Here is a 20,296-nt window from a genome sequence, read left to right as displayed (position 1 = left end):
TGCAGAGGTGGAAAAGACGCCCAGTTAAACAAAGTCATTGTCACTTGGACACTTTGGATTCCATTTGTTCCTCAGCCTAGGCGGCGCTGTGCTTCCGCAGCTCCTTCAGCTTTCTCTACTCTATTTACAACAGACTGCGATCCTTGTGGAGCGGCTGCCTTTGGGCCCGGAGGTTGCCGGTTCGATCCCCCCCCTCCGGCTGTAATGCCCTTGAGGGAGGTGTTTGCCCTGCACTTGCTCCAGTACCCAGTACCTTCGCCCGCTGTGTGCCTGGGTACCTTGTTGTGGCCCTGAGATGGACTGGCGTCCCACCCAGGGTGTGCCCAATGTATCCAGGATAGGCTCCGGCTCGCCGCGACACCGCTCGGGAAGAGGAGTTATTGAAGTTGGTTGGTTGTGATCTTTGTTTTACTGGATGTGGCACATGTGCTGTTAGAGTATTGAACCATTATGTAAAGAGACATAAGAAACACAGTGTTCTGATATTGTATCCATTGTAGGTGGTTCCAGGTGCTGTTGAGTCGGTGTGGACTCTTGTGGTCCTTCCAGAACGTTCTGTCCCCCACTTGCATCCTTACTGTTGAAAGTGCTGCGCCCACTGTCACTGTGATTGAGTCCATCCATCTGGTTCCTGCTCATCCTCCTCTTCCTCTTCCTACATCTTTTGCCATCGTTTCCGTCTTTCTTTGACAACCTAACCTTCTCATGACATGTCCAATGTATGATAAACTCATTCTCATCATTAGTGCTTCCGGTGAGAGTTCTGGGTTGAGCACATTTACATTTATTTACTTAGCAAACACTTTTCTCCAAAGCGACTTCCAATGAACTCTATCTAGTGTTATCAGCCCACACACCTTATTCACTGCAGTGACTTACACTGCTAGATACACTACTTATACTGGGTCACTCATCCATACATCAGCGGAACACACACACTCTCCCTGTCTGCCACTCACACACTATGGGGGAACCTGAACAGCATGTTTTTAGACTGTGGGAGGAAACCAGAGCAACCAGAGGAAACCAATACCCACATGGAGAGCACATGAAAACGCCACACGAACTGAGCAGGGTTCGAACCCACATCCTCTCGCACCGCCCAGGTGCCGTGAGACAGCAGCGCTACTCGGAGGGGTAGATTCCACATCCATCTGGCTGTTGTCTGTGGAGATCCAAGAAGTCTGCAGTCGGTGACACATCGAAGTCCCCGTGCAGTAGATGTGCTGTGCTGCAGCATTTGTACGGGAAAACGAGCCGACCCGCTTAGATATTGCTAATACGATACCGCGGTAAGTGTCGCGTACTGTAGCCATGGATGCAAGAGTGGCTGTCATTAGGTTGTCAGAGAGCTGTCATTCAGCACTAAACTCCTTTCTGCATCAGTACCTGCAGGGCTTTACACCCACAGTCATTGTGCTTCTCTCATTCAACAGCTCTCTTATTTTATCAGGAAAAATGAAAAGCCTAAGAACTTTGTTTGTTTAAAAAAAGGCAAAAAAGGAAAAGAAGAAAAGGCTTCTGCTCCTTTTTCACCTCGGCTTAATCTCTCGAACTATACAATTATTTTGCGCTCTGAAGAACCTTCCACCCGCAAAGCTCAACGCAGCCAGGGTGTTTCGCAGCGCGCCGGGATCCATCCATTCATTACATTTCGTGGGGATGTGAGCAGCGGCCCAGTTTCTCCTCCATTTCCCTAATAGGTGACTGTTAGGTCGGAGGTCAGCGGCGGTGCTCGGGAACGGCACTCGCGCCCTTTTTCTTCCCCCGGGGTTCGGAGGATTCGGGCTCTCGGAGGCACCTGAGCCACGTCTCCGACCGACGCGCCAGAACGGAAACAGCTTAAAGTGCGATGCAATAAAAAAGATTTTACTATTTCTTTTTTTTAAAGTTTGGTTTTATTTTTATTTGAAATTGATGGAATTTTGTTAACGCAATAACATGCTAATTACCAGCATATTTCACTGAAGATTTGCGGAAAATTAATTTCCACAGGCCAATCTGATTTTGTTCGGCTGATTAAAAAAAACAAATTTAAAAAAGTGTGTGAAACACAAGTGTGACGTTCAGAAGATCAGCCTCCAAACCCTTAGGGCACTAAAGTCCAGGGACAGAACAAATAATCATGTCTCACATGATCTTCATTATCACCCATTGCTTCTCTGACACTTCTCTCCAAAGCAGCGTGAACAAACTTAAGCTTTTTCACGGATCTACCCATTTATATAACAGGGTATTTTCTACCCAGCTGAAGGTAATTACCTTGATCAAGTGTACAACAGCAGGAAGTGGGATTCAAACCAAGGTCCTTATATTTTGCGGAGCAATGACTTTAACCACTGCGCCACCCGCTGGGCTCTTAATGGAATTACATGGCAATGACAGCTCATGTGTGGCCTCCATGTACCCAGGACACTGTCACCACCTCACCTGCCGCCGCCGCTGTCGTGCGCAATTACGCCGCTCCATGTTCCTTTGTGTGCTTAGTTTATTAATTGGAAAAACAAATGTTACTGCCGACAACCACGAGGCGCTGATAGACTTCGACGCGCCGCTGATGCTTCCCTTGATTAGCAGCTTCTGCGAATGTTCCTCTTTATGTGTTTGTGTGTCTGATTATGAGTCACAGGCACACATCACACAAAGCATGTACACAGTCATTTAATTAAAATATTAATTAAGACCAACAATGTGGCACAAAGCCTCATTTCAGCAGATATCCGCTGCGCTGCCGACATCTAAGATCTTCTGCTTGCTTCGTCCCCTCCGTCGCCTGCACGAGGCAGTGAGAGACGATCCGTTTTTGTCCATCAAGTTCTCAGCGCCCTTCAAATACAGAAGCGTCGACCCGTCTGGTATCAATGTCACCGTGAGTTCGTGTGTTTGTAGAGTCTGTGGTTCAGTGTAACTGAAACTCAGAAGTTCTGGTTTTCCATCCATCCGTCAATCCATCCATCCATCCATCCATCCATCCATCCATCCATCCATGTACACTTATTCGCAGACACACACACCTGTAGGGACAATTAAGAGCCACCGATACATATGAAACATATCACTGGATTTTGGGAGGAAACCTGCGCAAACACATGCAAACTTCTCACAGACTGAGCTACTTCCAAACCAGGAGCTGCGAGGCACCAGCACTACCCGCTGTGCCACTACTCTGTCCCATTGTTTTGTATTTCCCCTCAATTTCAACTGAAGCAGTACTGTGTCATGGTTTGTTTTATTCAAAAGAGAATATTAAATATTTCACACTCGCAATATTAATAACTTAATAATTAATACTAAAGGGTGGGCAGTAGGTGGCTCAATTGTGTATGCTCTAACCTTCTACTCAAAAGTCATGGGTTTGAAACCCACCTCCTGCTGCAGTGGCCTTTATAGCAGTACTTACCCTGAACTGTAGGTGGGGTGTCACAGTGACTAACACTGCTTTCTCACAACACGTGGGGGGTGCGAGAGGACGTGGGTTCGATCCCCACTCGGTCTGTGTAGAGTTTGCATGTTCTCGCCGTGTCTGTGTTGGTTCCCTCTGGGTGCTCTGGTTTCCTCCCACACTCCAAAGACATGCTGTTCAAGTTCACCCATAGTGTGTGTGTGTGTGTGTTCCACTGATGTATGGATGAGTGACCCAGTGTAAGTAGTGTATCTAGCAGTGTAAGTCACCGTGGTGAATAAGGTGTGTGGGCTGGTAACACTGCATAGAGTTTGTTAGAAGCTGCTTTGGAGAAAAGTGTCTCATAAATAAAGAAATGTAACTGATACAGTAGTAATTACTCAGCTGAATAAATCAAAGTAACATAACATTGTAAGTCATATAAATAAATTAACAACAGAAAGTCAGTATTATTTGTTCCTCAGTGCCTCCCTTCTCTCCTGCCACCTCTTGACTTCTGGCTTCCTGGAGTGTGACATGTGCCAGGATGCTGCGATGTAGGACACACTTCAGGCCCACGTGTTTACCTGGAACTGCGCGTCATTTCGAACCCATCAGCGGAAGAGATGCAGAACGGCGGGACCATTAGCGCTGCTCACCCGCGTCACGGCTCTAATTAACGTGTGTGTGCGGCACGGCGGAGCGCAGCCGTCACGAGCCCCGGAAGCAGACAGGCATAATTTAGCAGCATATTGTTGCAAAGTAATGTTTTTGTAAACAGCCTAAATTGGTACAGCTTGATGAATGAGGGGCTTTTAAATAATGTGAACATTAAAAATAGTAGGTGGGGGACAGAGGAGGGGTCTGTGGTACACTGTTAATTCTGAATTCTGGCACTCAGTTCCAATTACTCCAAATGTTTTATATATACTGTATATTAAAAAAGTGAAACTCCTTTCTGCATCTTGTTATTTTATGTGTTCTGCATTAGAATGTACTTTACATTTCCAAATATTCTTTTCACAAAAAGAGAAATATTACAAGTAACAGACCCCTTTCCAGATTTAAAAAAAAAAAAAAAAGAAAAAACTTGAGGTCTTTGTAGGCATACAGCCTAGTGCATGACAAAACAAATATAAGAAACGGATGACAGTGACCAAAACAACTTACATTTATTTATCTATCATACACTTCTCTCCCCTCTCAGTCACTCACACATGATGGGGGAACCTGAACAGCATGTCTTTGGAGTGTGGGAGGAAACCAGAGCACCCAGAGGAACGCCACACAGACACAACATGCAAACTCCACAAAGGCTGAGCAGGGATCGAACTCACGTTCTCTCGCACCACCCAGGCACTGTCATACAGCAACGCTACTTGCCGTGCTACCCGATGCCATGAGGGAGGCACCTGATCAGTCCCAAATTCGTTATTCTCAATAACAGCAAACGCACATCCAAAGTCATAAAGACGTATGTTCAGAGAGGAGAACGAGAAGTCCTTGCGACGATATGGCCCCAGGGAGCCTCGATCTCCACATCACGGAGCCAGTGCGGGATTACATACACAGAGAGAACAACTGAGACAAGCAAAGTCTGCAGAAGAACCGCGGTAAGTTCGGTCAGCCAGGAACCTTGAACCTCATGCGAGCGAACCTCACTAAATATTGATTTCACTTTGTTTTTGTCTGTTTATTGCCCTTTCAGGGAAGTTTGTTCATGAATAAAAAGTAGGCACGGCATTATTTTTGGAATCATCCTCACTTTTGAGCATCTTTTACAAGTGCTGGAAACATTGTACAGCACTGTATATATTTGAGGGGGGTGCGGTGGCGCAATGGGTTGGACCACAGTCCTGCTCTCCGGTGGGTCTGGGGTTCAAGTCCCGCTTGGGGTGCCTTGTGATGGACTGGCGTCCCATCCTGGGTGTGTCCCCTCCCCCTCCGGCCTTCCGCACTGTGTTACTGGGTAGGCTCTGGTTCCCTGCGACCCCGTGTGGGACAAGCGGTTCTGAAAATGTGTGTGTGTGTATATTTGGAGAAACACACACACTGTCTGCAAGCTTTTGCCCCAAACAGGGTCGCAGCGAGCCAGAGTCTAACCCAGCGACATGGGGGCAAGGCTTGGGGGGGGGATTTCAGGCAGGATGCCAATCACACCCCAAGCATGACTCAAACCACAGACCCACCAGAAAGCAGAACCCTGCCAAACCCGCTGCACCACCACACCTATTTGGAGAAGCACATTTTGGATGATATGTGAATCCAATAACTTTGTCACAAATATTGTAAAATAACATTACTTTATCATTATCATGCATCGTCTTGCTTTTTTTAGGTGGTACATTTTTCTCCTTTTCTTTTTCTCATAAGAAGTTATGGTGATTAAATGTGCTAATGTTGAGGTCCTAATTACCATTATTTTACGTCCATCTGGAATATATAATATTATTACTTGGAGAGTAAATATCCATGAGGGATTGTTGAAAACATTATTAACCTTGTTCACTGACTTTGGGTTTACACACAAACTGAATGATGAAGAGTCTCAGTTGTGAGCGTCATGAAAAGCCACAGTAAAAAAAAATAGTGTAAATAAGTGGAAAAAAAACTCATTTGCATTAAGTGCTGCTCCCCTTAACTTCCCCTCTCCTGGCTGCTGGTGAGAGTGACGTGTCTCACGGATCGCGATCTCAATAATGCTGTTAAAGAGCTTGTGTCAACCCATCATTATTGCACCAGGGCTCAAAACTGATAGGCTGTCATTTCATAAAACAAATGGTTGCCCTGCATGACCCCCTGAGCACCGCATAAAAACCAATCAAATGCAACTTAAACTGCCCATTAATATTGTGTCTCTGAATGCGGAGTGATGGATGGAAGTTCATCACGCTGCCAGTTGTTCTGAGTGAACGGGGTTGTTGCGAGAGCGCCGGCGTTTACGCTGCTTGACGTCATGTGACAGTTCGACACGGCTCATGTTGCATCAGGGATGGTGGATCTGCCGTCTCCCATCATCGAAGGCACTGATGGTCCATGGGGTTGGTACTGGGTGGTGCGGTGGTGCAGCAAGTAGAGCTGCTGTCTCACTGCACCTGGGTGGCGCGAGAGGACATGGGTTTGATCCCTGCTCAGTCTGTGTAGAGTTTGCATGTTCGCCTCATGTCTGTGTGGGTTTCCTCTGGGTGCTCTGGTTTCCTCCCACAGTCCAAAGACACGCTGTTCAGGTTCACCCATTATGTGTGTGTGTGTTCCACTGATGAGTGACCCATTGTAAGTAGTGTATCTAGCAGTGTAAGTCACCGCGGTGAATAAGGTGTGTGGGCTGATAACACTACATAGAGTTTGTTGGAAGTTGCTTTGGAGAAAAGTGTCTGATAAATAAATGAATGTAAATGTACCTCTGCACATCACCAAAGAGGCCAATGGTGGGAACTACCCTTCCTCTTGGTAATTTAGGGGTTAAAACCACCACCTGTAGCCTCAAAGGATGTGAGCTTGAATCCCCTCTCCTGCTGTAGTGCCCTTGACCAAGGTACTTATTAACTGATAAAGTAAAAATTACCTTGCTGTGTAAATGGGTAAATCACTGTAGTTCACTTAACACTGTAAGTTATTTTCGAAAATGCGTCGTACACATGAATAAATGTAAATATATCCTGAGAAAGGCAACGAAAGCAGCAGCACTTTGAATCCCGTTTCCTCTGCCCGATATTTTAATCTCAAAGTATTTAACATCAATCTTTACTATTAAACGTCCTCGGCTTTATGAGGCGAGTTCATCACGAGACGGACTCATTTCCTGGGGAACTTGTCCGTGTCAAGGCTGATTCAAGAAAGCATAACTCAGCAGCAATCATAATTTTGCATATTATGCATCTTGCATAATGCAATGCATTTAAAAAACATATCAATCAACATGATTAATATTGGCGAAACATTCAAACTAATTCGATTTGAAGAGACATTTTTTTTAGCCAGTGACAGACGCACTGAGGCAGCTGCCCCTTCAGCACCAACCTTTTTCAGTCATGTCACCTGAGGACAAGCCAGAACAATACGGGCAGTTTCATGATGTACTTTTCTGTTCTTTTTTTCATTGCTTTGTTTGCATATTTTACGTTCCGTGCAGCACAACACTCTTCCCCTGGAAGGTGATGGATTTCGAACGATGTTCGCAGAGCGTCCCCATCATATTCCATTGTGCTCTAATTTTTCAGTAAATGCAGCTGTGGAAAAAATTAAAGCAGGAGCACTGCAGTGTCTCAAGGTAAACCTCAAGTACTGCAAGTGCTGCAGCTTCTACAATTAAAATCAGCTTCACTTATTAATCCCTTCCAGCAGTACCTTGACTTTACATGGCACTCTGAGCATCTCTCCATACGCCGCACATGACTATAGATAATGGTTTCGGCTACATTTGTTTCAGCCTCTTTATATTCTGACACCTTAGTCAGAGAATTTGTTTTATATACACATCTGCTCATCCTGATTTAACCATTTGTACAGCAGGGTAATTTACTGTATAAATCCTTGACCAAGGGTACTACAGCAGGAGGTGGTATCTAACACAGGACCTTAAATTATTGGGAAATGTTTTTAGCTATGTAGAATTTAAATTTTTCTTATATATGTGTTTCTTAGAGTAATATAATAAAAATAACGATTTGACATAGCTAATTTTATATATATATATATATATATTATACAGGGGGGTGTGGTGGCACAGTGGGTTTGTCCAGCGCCTCGTTGTTTTTCAAGTCTGGGGTTCGGGTCCTGCTTGGTGTCTTGCAGTGGACTGGCATCCTGTCCAAGGTGTACCCTTCTGTCTATACGTGTAAAGTTACTTTTATATGTCAAATTATGATTTGGAAAAATCATTGTAAGTAGCATGACAATATAAGAGGCTTTAGAGAAAAGTATCAGATGCAAAACGAAACGCAGCACTGGCAGCTCAGATGGACCATGAGGTGTGTCATCGGGGGGTCACGGTTTCTGCGTTGCGGCGCCTTGCATGTCCGACATAAACACGAACTCAGTAATAAGTGCTTTCTGAAAGTATCGCTAAATACTGAGTGCCGGCAAAGCGAGGATGGAGAACTCGTCTCCGCGTCAAGCCCACTGCCTGTAGGAGACATGAACAAACAAGAACGAATTAGAAATGTAATTGCTGGGGATGTGGAGCAACGTTATGGGAAATTTATTTTCTTGGGGTCTGAGTCTGTTTCAGAAGTTTAAGCAGAAAAGTGGAAAACTAATAACAGTAAGAGCCCCAGCAGTACAAGTTATTGATCACCCGCTCACGGCTATTAATCATCTTCAGTCCGTTATGAGAAAAGCAACTATAATTCAAGTGATCAGCTGACATTCAAGGAAAGTCCATTGTTTTTGGGAGCCGTGAAAATACCAGCTGCTACCCTTTCATACCGAGTGCCGGATCGCCGCGGTTTCCTCGCCCCCTTAAATACCACGCCGAGGCCTTTTTCTCGCTGATCGATGGAAATGATCAATGAGTTCGTCTGAGTCTTCGCGCCACAATGCTTGAAAGATCTTTACATCTCATAACAAGTGAAAGACTACAGATCTTTTTTAAAGCCAGCACCTCGAACAATGATTAAGATAAGTTGTGGTATAGCGAGTAAAATTTCACATATGGTTTGGTGCAGAACTGGGTTGCTTAGGAACATGACATCCACCTTCCCAGGACCCTGTTTTCCCACAAGTCCACAGGAGCAAGCCACATTATTTGACATGGTTGCCTAGGTGACGGGAAACCGGGATGTTTCATTGCTCACAGGCAGAAATAGTTTGACAGAATGACACATGTTTTTTTTATTCCTTTGCAGAGTTCATTGTCTTTGTCAGCATTTGTTTGCAGTACAGAAACTACAGTAAGGTGTGTGGTTTTACTACGGTAGTACACTGCAGGAATCGCTGCGCTTTGGCTTATTCACTCTGATGACTGTCATAAGTGACATCCAAAACATGGGGAAAAAAACATTTTTTGATGCCAAAACATGAGTGACATACACACGCTCTTCCAAGGCACATCTGCATCTTAAAGAGCGAATTGTATGTTTTGAAAATATACAGCACATGTAACACACATGATATACGTTTCCGGTGAACATGGTCACATACATGACATGAATATATGAGAATAATTACTGTTACCTTAATTTACACCAATCCTTTGTCTGAGGCAAGTTACATTGTTAGATTATTAACTTTAAAATGATTTGTTTTTAGAACTACATATTTATTCAGCAGGGTAATTTTTGCTGATCATTGTAAGTACCTTGATCAAGGGTACGACAGCAGAAGGTGGGGTTTGAAATCAGGATCTTCAGATCACAAGATGATGGCTTCAAGTACTGTGATAACCAGGAGAATAAGGAAATTGCCTGTAGAGTGTGTGTGTGTGTGTGTGTGTGTGTGTGTGTGTGTGTGTGTGTGTGGCTACCCTTTGGTGTACTCACATCTTGTGCTAGTCTAATGCCCATTTGTGGGATAGGCTCTGGACCACTGTGACCCTGACAAGGACGGACGGTTCGTGAAAGTGGGTGAGCGTGTGAGTGTGTAGAATAAGGACGCATCGTCCATACAGAAAAATTAGCATACCATTTATGCAGTGTCTCCCTCTGGATGCGGTAAAAGCACAGTAATGGGCCAGTTGGAAAACCAAAAATTAACAGAAGCCACGATGCATTATTCACGGCTCGGCAGGGAAGCCGTTATGCGTTTCAATTTGAAAGAGGGATTTTCTCTTTGGATCATGTTTCGGGTAATATTCTGAGACCTTCCAGCTCACCTGAAGCCTCGGGCTTCACCTGGATGACAGCACCTGTGGGGTTCGAGGCCGAGAGCCGACCGGCACCTGAACACTGCTGTCAGACCGAATAACTTCTGACAGACGCTGGACAGCAGGGAGCTCAGTGACACTGGATGGGATCTGTAATTCAAAGGTCGCCCATTAGGAGCCTTTTCATTGAACCCGTCAGCAAGGAAACGAGCCTGAGTGGGGCAAGCAGGGGGCATAGTGGTTGCAACTGCTGCCTTGCATTCAAGGAAACCAGGTTTGAATCCCACCCCCTGCTGTAGTAACCTTGATCAAGGTACTTACCCTGAGTTAATATTGTAGAAATTACCCAGTTGTATTTGAGAGTAAATCACTGCAAGTCACTTTGGGCAAAACATCGGCTGAATCATTGAACACGAAATAGTCCAGCTGTGTAGTAGCTGAAACTGCAAGATAGTAAAATATAATAAAAGACCCTCATTTGCTCATTCGTGGTGTAAATACTCATGTGTGAAACGTGCAGAGGACTCAGGTGCTGTGTTTCCGTTCACGTTTACGGTCATGTGTGCGGAGGGATGAAACATCACAAATGCAACCCCACCGAATGCGTGTGACCGACAACAGAATAGAGATTTTCTTGTCGGTAGATTATGTCCGTGACGCTCCATCGTCCACGCTGCTGCACCACGGTAAAGGAACACGGTACTGCTATGGGGATGGGATGCATTTGCGTCACCTGCGCAGCTGGGCGCCCTTTGCGGAGCAGATGACTCAGTTTCCTTGCAGATGCGTGTCAGGTTTGCGTGCGAGACAGGTGTGCCCCGGACAGAGGAAAGGCGCAGGTGATCGCCGCCGCCGCCGTCGCCACCACCCGCCCGGCCCGCTGATTTATGGGCAGAGGTGCGAGCGACATGTGCAACATAAGCAACAATAGAAAGGAGTGACCTTTACGACGCATTTGTTACGGTGGAGAGCCGGCAGCTCGCTTCTCGCAAATGTCTCCGTTTCCCCGCAGCTTTGCTCTTGCGTAAACAAATCAGAGGAGAAAACAAGCACACAAGGGGGATGAAGAAGAATCGCAGAGACTTTGAGGTGAACAAGACAGAAATATTTTTTGTAGAAAACAGGGACACCGTGTAGAATGGAGCCGAAGGAGAGAAACAAGTTGCGCTGCTCACCTTTATTGGCTGAGCGTCGCCACGTTCCCTCCATCAGCACTTTACCCAGTTTGCACCCAGGTTTTACATGATCTCATTTGCTTATATACGAGTCCCATCCAGAGCTGCCGTTTCATTTTAACTAAATAAGAAGCAGTGAAATGAAACAAATAAACAAACAAATAAAAACAGGAGGTGCTCAGGCTTTTTGCATTATGTGCAGGCCAGCAGGAAGTGCCAATTACTGCATTTTCGTTGTTCTTTACTGTCCTTGCAGTCAAGTTTTAATGACGATCCAAATCAAAACAGCAAGGAAAGGAGCTGCCAGCCAAGGAACAATGGGAGGAAGGGGAAACGAAAAGACGTCTGAAGGCGTTTGATTAAAGGTCAAATGATCGAACGGGTTTTGTGCACAAGCAGAAATGCGTTTGAAGCAGGAATAATGCAAATCTCATTACCGCACTGCGTGGGTTTACCACATTGTCATCATAACTTACAAAGTAGAGTAATATCACTAAATCACATGTCCATCCTCCGCCACATTTTGACAGTAATCCGAAAACAAAGAAAACGGGGCTTAAAGATACAGGAAATTCCCACAAATTGCATACGTTAAGATGCTTTTGTGTCGGCCCGACTATAAGCGCATTTGGATACAGAGAAAGCAATTAAGCAGGGAAAGAAGGATCAGAACAAACCACGTGCAAACAGATAATTGATTCGGAGGGAACGGCAGATCAGGGTCCCGTGGCGCAACCCATGAGGACAGTTGCTGTTGCGTTGCACTGAATGCTACATTTTGTTTACACCCAAACGTTCGGTGGAATGCGGTCCTGGAAGAAAATGCACGTGTCGCTCGTCTCCTGGCAACCGGATGGAGTCTGAGAGCATCCCTGGGTTCCGGGCGGTACGGGCCGCTTCCCGCAGCTGCTCATCCCTGGTTTTGCACTGGAAGCTTTGTCCTCGCTGACCTCCTTCCGTACCTCTTATTTACTTATGTTAGCGGCCGCCTTTATCCGGAACAAATTTACGCAGATGGGTATTTATTGAGGTAATAAAAGCTGTAAAAGTCAAACAGCAGTAAAAGCAATAAAGTCAAACAGGAGCCAACATCTGATTTGTATTTATACAGTATCTGCATAATACAGTGATTCTGGGCGCTGGCTGTCTGGAGCGCGCTGCCGTTTAACCGAACAAATAAAATTATGTCAAATCGGAGGCCTTTCGGCAGGGCATTTGTGTGGAGTAGGGCTGCCGTATTGTCACACACACACACAGACGGGCGCGCACATGGTTACACATGGTTACACATCAGGGAGGGGCAGTGTTGCCGATCAAACAGCATGATCCCGAAAGGTCCGAAGGGCGTCGCTGCAGCCGGTTTAACACTTGTGGCCACACGCCAGGTGGGTTGATGGAGCTCGGCCTTCGGCGCCGCGGCGTCACCGCGGTACTCCGCTAATCCCACTCCTGACACCTGTTGCATTTCCTCAGCTAGTCTCTTCAGCTCGATACAGTTGAGATACAGTCAGCCTTAAGAGCGTGTTTTCCAAATGTCAGAACAGATTTCGCTGCGCTGCCGGATGCGACCGAGATCAATTCCTGCCTTGGAAAAGATACGGCTGGGAAACGCAGCGTTCTGTAAAACCGCCTTGGAGACAAAGTGGAATAAAATGTCAGTGGTGCAGCACCAGTGACAATTACTCCCCATCAGCTCATCCAAGTGACAGATAGAGAGAAGAGATATCGGGGTGTGTGTGTATGTGTGTGTGTGTGTGTATGTGCGTGCGAGTCCAAGAGACAGAGTGAAAGGAAAAACAATAGACAGCATCCACGTGAAACAGAGAAGCAGCTGTTACGAAGCACTAACCGCTCCAAAAAACTGGGCGATCTGTTAGATGTGCGTCCCTGAATTCGGTGCAATTATGTCAGGCGACGTGGCGGAGAGGAACGAGCTCACAAAGCGTTTGTTCCCGCATTATTAGCTTCCTGCTACAGTCGCCCGCTAAACAGTTACTCATTAGAGCGTAATTGCGGTAATTGCAATAAGTGTTAGAAATATTCCCTCTGTCATAATGACAACAGCAGCCTTGGATATCAATAAATCTGAGGCTTTTTAATTACTTATATTAGCAGCTTCCGTTTACGATAATTGGAATAAATAAATAAATAAATAAATAAATATAATTAAAGCCGAAGCTCATATATGTGTCATGGGTTCAAATAACTGTTTATCCTGAACATGCAATTACAATTGGCAGCACTGAGGATATCTGCTAGTCTGCTAGTTTTTTTTTTTATTGTTTATTTATTTTTCTCTATCAGCAGAGCTGCAGCTGTGATTCATAGCTGAGATGCATTTTTCACCCTTTACATGCTGATGCAATGCAATAAATGCAGCCAAATGTGTTTGCCAAAAAATTACAATTTGATCTTGGTTTGACCGTCTTCAGTGCACTTATTACCATGTAGAGTGTATCGTATGGGTAGAATAGAGTATAAAATATAGAGTATATCTTTAATTTCCATCATACTGATGTGAACTACCTTAAATCTCAATTAATCTTCATGATGAATTATATCTCCAGCTTCGGGTATGTATGCATTTATTGGCTATAAAGAAGAAAATGATACCTATTGACGATGTTTGCACTCTCTTCATGTGTGCTTGTACATTATTATTTATTAATATATGTGGCACTTATCTCCAAAGTAAAGAACAGTATGTTGATAGATTTTTACTATTCTATTTGCAGTTATTTATCCATTTATACAGCAGTTATTTTTAATGTATCAATTCATGATAAATACCTGGGTCATGGGTACCACAGAAATGGGGGGGATTCACACCCAGAACCTTGGATTTCAATGTGATGGCTCTACCGCTATGTGTCTCTATACTGGCAAGTGGAATCACCCCTGTACTACATTTTTACTCTACTGAGGTGTATATTTTTTTAATTTTACAGGTTTTTATGATGTGTTATAATGCAGAGACATATGAGCTGGGAGGTGTTTACATTGAAGATGCTTTTCGTATAGGTTACTTAGAGCATTTTGGTATTTACACCAATATTACACTTCCCTCTAAAGCAACTTACAAACATTAACCCATTTATGTAACTGGGTTATATTTTTTGTTTCACTGCAGCAGTTAAGGGAAGTATTTTACTGAAGCACGGGCTACTATTGCAGGAGATGCAATTTGAACCTACAACCCACAGGTTCAAAGGCAGCAGCACTAACCACTCCAGTACCAACAAGTCACCGATTGGCACAACAGCATCATTTTTACTGCATCAGCTTAGGGTAAATGCCTTGACTCGGGGTACTGCAGCAGGAAATACTACAGTGTACTATGGTCCAATGTATGTGACAGTAACGATTCAGCGCTTTTCTTTTTCGTCTTGAAAGGTTGTTTTTCAGGTGGTGCAGCCGAGGAATTAATTAATGAGGAGCAGGTCGCCGTGAAGAACGGTCCCGGATCGGGAGCAATCCATCTAACGTCAGTCTGACCGCTCACACAGTCGATTCGGCGGAAAAATCGCGTGGCTGAGCTGCAGCGACATGGAGCAGCGGGAGCATCTGAGCATCGCAATCACCTTCCCCGTGCATCATCCAGAGCTGCTCGCAAAAATAGCCCCGTGATTCATGGTGCGATTCCCCGTGACGCCAGGTTGGCCGGACTCTCGCGCAGTGAGGAGGGCGAAACAACACTAGATATTAGCACTGGAATCACAGGGAGTCACATGACAAGTTATGCCTTAATATTGTCATTTCAGGCATCCCTGTTCAAATTATTATTTCAGTCATGGCAAAACGCTTCTGGATTCTCTCATTTATGATGGATGATGGATGTAAAACGATCACCTGACCTCCAGATGAAGGTCAAGATGCGGGCATTTAGTGACAGTTTCCCTCGGTGAGGTGTGCTGGGGCGTCCCACACAGAATGGACCGTTGTGTTTAACCCTGGACGGTTACCTCAGAAAGTCGGTTTCTGGACCGAGATGGAGACCTGATGGAGACCTGACGGAGACCTGATGGAGACCTGACGGAGTCCTATTAAATGGGCTGTGTGAAAGGATCCTGTAGCTCTAATTGGTCTCTCTGAGAACCATCTCATAAAATCGTTTGACCTGATCAGGGTGGTCCGGAGCCTATCCTAGACTCCACTGTAGGGCAAGGACGCTGCCACACACACACACACACACACACACACACACACACACAGACTCACTCACACGCAGTCACACTCCCATTCACACACTATGAGCATCTTAATGTCACCGGTTAACAGGAGGGGGGTCTGTGTGAGAGGGAAGACATTACAGTGGAGGGTAGGAGTGGAAGAAATGGTGAAAAGAGATGATTCACCACATTCACCCATTAACTAAAGAAGGATCATGGTGGTCCAGAGCCTATCCTAGAAGCACAGGGTGTGAGACAGGGCACACAATGGAGGAGACACCAGTCTCACAGGGCATTGACACACTGATCCGAACACAAAAGGGAAATCAGAGTCACCAGTTCAAACACATGTATACAGATGGTGGGAGGAAACCAGAGCACCAGAGGAAACTCACAGCAAGCAATTCCTGAGACTGAGCTGGAAGCGCAGTGCATTTCAGGGCAGAGGACCCTCCTCATCTCTCAGAAGTGAAGGCGGCTCCGGGAGGCATGACGTTCACACCGACTGCTCGCTGTCCACTGGGCTCCATGGGGGGCCGCTGTGAGAAGTTGTGGCTGCGAACGCGACCCCACAAGGGAACGTGGAACACGTGCAGAACCCCGCTCTTGGATGTCAGAAGGGCGACGTGGCATCTCTCACAGTCCCTAACGGTCCCTCGCAGCCTCACGGACACGCATGGAGCTGCCGCGGAGTTTCCCCGAGCCCCACCATCCCCAACCCCCACCCCCACCCCACAGGCCCCGAAAAAGACCAGTTTGGTGGGATTATGGGATCTAACTGATAAGATCTTCAAAGCCTTCAGAGATGAAAAATGTGTTGAGCAATATTTACCGTCATAAAAGGGAGCGGAGCCCCTTTCGGAACCACGAATAACAGAGAAAAATGAGAAGAAATGAGTGACTTAGTCGAATTAAAGTTTAATTTCGACAGCGAGGGGGGAACAGCTGTGTCTCAACAGAACGAGAATAATATGAATTTACACTGTGCTTCTCTTCTCTGATTTAATTAATGTGGTGAACAAGCTGTTAAGAAATCACACAAAGAAAAAAAACACAAGAACAATTTGGCTGTAATTAAATGAGACAAACAAACGGAGGGGTTTCAATGCAAAATGGCAGAGATAAATATGAATCAAAGGGGAACATTTTGCTAACCTTTGATTCAAATGTCACGATCACTGATAAGGTTATGGTAAATGGCACCCGGTGCATATTAACGGGGGATGGACCTGAGTTCAGGGGCCTCTCGCAAACCCGGCGCAGCCCGATCGGAGCTCTAAGGGACATATATTGAGAGTCACGCGAGACTCAGTTACTCGTAATACTTGTATTTAACTTTTCATTTTTCACTTATTCATTCCCAAGAACATTTCCTGCAAACTCGTTCAACTCAGATTAAACAAAATGTTTCAGCAACAGATGAAGAGCTTTAGACACAGACACTGGATTATGGACGCACAGCTTGTGTGTCTGATACCAACAGGTTGCTGGTTCAAATCCCTCCAGTAGCTCCAGAAGTGACATTCAATTAGCAAAGGCATAGATAATCATAGCAGATGGTGTTGGACTCATTTATGGAGCTGTCAGGAGATCAGGAGAGAAGTGGCTCAGGTTCAGGATCCTTCTTGAATGTGGGAGGGGTTCAGCAGCTCCGAGGGTCACAGGAACATGAGTAGCTGCCTATAGAACTGGTAGAAAACAAAAAGGCGACAGTGACAGAGTAGAGTAATGTATGTTCGTAGAGCAGATAGAGAACCCAGAGGGAACTGGGTTTGAAAGAGATGAGTTTGAGCCGCTCCTTCATGGCTGGAAGGGATTCAGCAGCTTTGAGGGACAGAGGGAATTAATTCCATCACAAAATACACACACACACACACACACACACACACATTTTCAGAACCGCTTGTCCCATACGGGGTCACGGGGAACCGGAGCCTACCTGGGAACACAGGGGCGTAAGGCCAGAGGAGGAGGGAACACACCCAGGACGGGACGCCAGTCCGTCGCAAGGCACCCCAAGCGGGACTTGAACCCCAGACCCACCGGACAGCAGGACTGTGGTCCAACCCACTGCGCCACCGCACCCCCCCCTCACAAAATACATTACGTTTGTTTTTAAGAAGATGCTTCGTGGGAATACCGTGACTCTGGTCAAGTTTGATTTGCACATCCCCACAGTGACTCAGCGAAACTCTCAAAGTTCTTCCAGCTGGAACTCTTGAGCTGCTCTATTATGTATGATGGACATTCGTGAGTCCACAGAAGGAGCCGCATGCAAATTGCCGTCCTATTGATGTATGTAATCTCTGATGGTATCAGTAATATGAAGTGCGAGGCCTCGGGCATCAGTGTGACAGAGGTCTGCGGTTGAACCGCACTCAATACATCCCTCATTATCCTATAGACCCTCTAATGAAGCCCGCTGCACGATGTTAATTGACCCCGGTGTCAGTGTTTCTTGATTTAACCGGATGATTAATTCATTAATTTGGTGGGCGTCGTGAACAAGAGATGCTTGAGGACAGACCTAATTATTGACTGATTGAATCAGTACATGGTACAGTGTCTCGTAGTAAAGTGGGACATTTACTGCAAGTGGAGCAGACGCCGTTTTCGTGACAAGGAGCTCAGAAAACGGTCACATTAGCGATCGTGTCTCGCGATCAAAGAGAAGGAAGAAAGCGCCTCTGACGAGTCTGCGGATCGTCGTAGGTGAGCGGGTGCCCAGGTCCTCACGGGGGAGGGCGGGGCTTCTTCACAATTTTCCTCGGCACCCGTAACACATCCTGCGTGCGTGAAGAAGGAGGCCCACAGGAAATAGATGTTTCCCACAAGCTGACGCACCACCCAAGTGTTTAAAGGCAAGAGTGGAGTCCAGGAAATACCATATTTCACATATGACAGTAAATATATTTCCAAGAGAGTAAATTTATACACACACACACACACATACACACACACACACAGTGTGTGCTGTTGGGCATTTGCCAGTTTTTCATTCTGACAGGGAAATAAAGAGGTCTCCTAATTTTTACCGTCTTTTTTTTTCTCTCAAAGATACATGGTCTCCACTTTTTATGGCTGTCGAATCATCCACAGAGATGCGGCCTGTGAACGAATTAGCATGTTGTGTTGATCTATTACCTTTTTCCAGATGTTTCCTCTTCCCTCTGACAGATGTTCCATCATGAATGACATATATATGGTCGAATCTGAAATTAATGTAAAATTTTCAGTGCAGGTGGTATTAATACAAAACTAATATTTACATCACAACGATCATTAATCTCTTCTTCAACAGCAAATTACCTCGTTGTTATTGTGTTAAGCAAAGGGTACCGATAGCCATCGGATATGACAGTTGATAGTTAAAAGAAATGAAATAGACTGAAGCCAAGCAAAGTATTAGCTGAGAAATACAATCACATTTGCCAAATTAGAGGTTTCGCTGTGCCTTGGGTGCTCTGGTTTCCTCCCACCATCCAAAGACATGCATTTCCTATGACTTGTCGACTCTACGTTGCCCTTAGTGTGTGAATGTGTGTTGAGTGTATTGAGCGTATTGCCCTCTGATGGACTGGCATCGCATCCAGGCTGGTACCCTATGTACCTGTCCGCCATCCAGTTACTTACCCTATTTATACAGTTTTATACAGTTTCTGGGTGGTTTCTACCAGCAACATGGTGGGATTCAAACCTGAAGCCTCTAAAGGCAGCTGCTCCAACCACGATGCTTCCTGCCCCCACTGACCGTTCCAACAAAGTGACTTACAGTGTTAAGCTACTTACAGTGACTTACCCATCTGCAGAGCAGAGGAACTCGTACTGTATTAATGCAGGCTAAGTAGCTTGATCGAACGCGCTGCAGTAGGAGGTTGGATTCAGACTTAGGAACTTCGACTGCAAGGTGTCAGCTCTAATCATTACTCCACCTGCTGTCCCCTATTCTCTTTCTCATATCCTGTGTAGGACCCCCCCACCCCTCTTTCACAGAAGAGCTCTTTCGGACACATCTGTCACACCGCTGGACAGACGTGTCCGAAAGAGCTCTTCTGTGAAAGAGGACGCTCTGGCTTGAGGTGGGCCTTGACCTCTAAATTTGAGTGACATCTCTCGCTTCCTCGGTAATCGGGGCCAGAAGAGGAGAGAATGTGCCTGGTGGACACCTCTAGTATGCAAATCCTTCACATCCCCTGAGCAGAGCAACTGAACTCCCCTTCCCCTCATCCTTCAATCAAAAAAATACACGGTTAGTTAAAGTACCGCACGAGCTGATATCCCCCCCCATGGGCAATTTTCCCTTAATATCTAATGATGTCAGCGAGCTCCAGCGCAGAACAGTCGCCGAAAGGCGGGAGGATGGCCGCGGCCCCGCGAGCGCTCCATCGGTAATGAGTTTGGAAGAGCGGGGCGAGTTTACATAGGTAAAACCCGAGGGCCACCCCCACGGCACCGGCGCCGCGGCGGGACGCGACCGCGCTACGTCGCCTCTGGATAACAGAAGATTATTAGGGCTCACACACTCGGTGGCCTTACTAAACATTTAATTTTCCTCCAGGCTCTGTGTGTTTAGCGCTTGCAGCAGTGAGGATGTGCTTCTTAAGAATTCCTTTTCATTTGAACGAATCGGAGCAGAAAAGGGGACGGACGGGTGAGCCGCGGTTAGAGCTGCTGCCTTTGGACCCAGAGGTTGCAGGTTTGAATCCCGCCTCCTGCTGTAGTACCCTTGAGTGGGGTGCTGACCATAAACATGACCCAGCTGTATAAA

This window comes from Scleropages formosus, chromosome 12 (genome assembly GCF_900964775.1).
Source record: "Scleropages formosus chromosome 12, fSclFor1.1, whole genome shotgun sequence".
NCBI lineage: Eukaryota > Metazoa > Chordata > Actinopteri > Osteoglossiformes > Osteoglossidae > Scleropages > Scleropages formosus.
Note: the sequence above shows the minus strand (reverse complement) of the source record.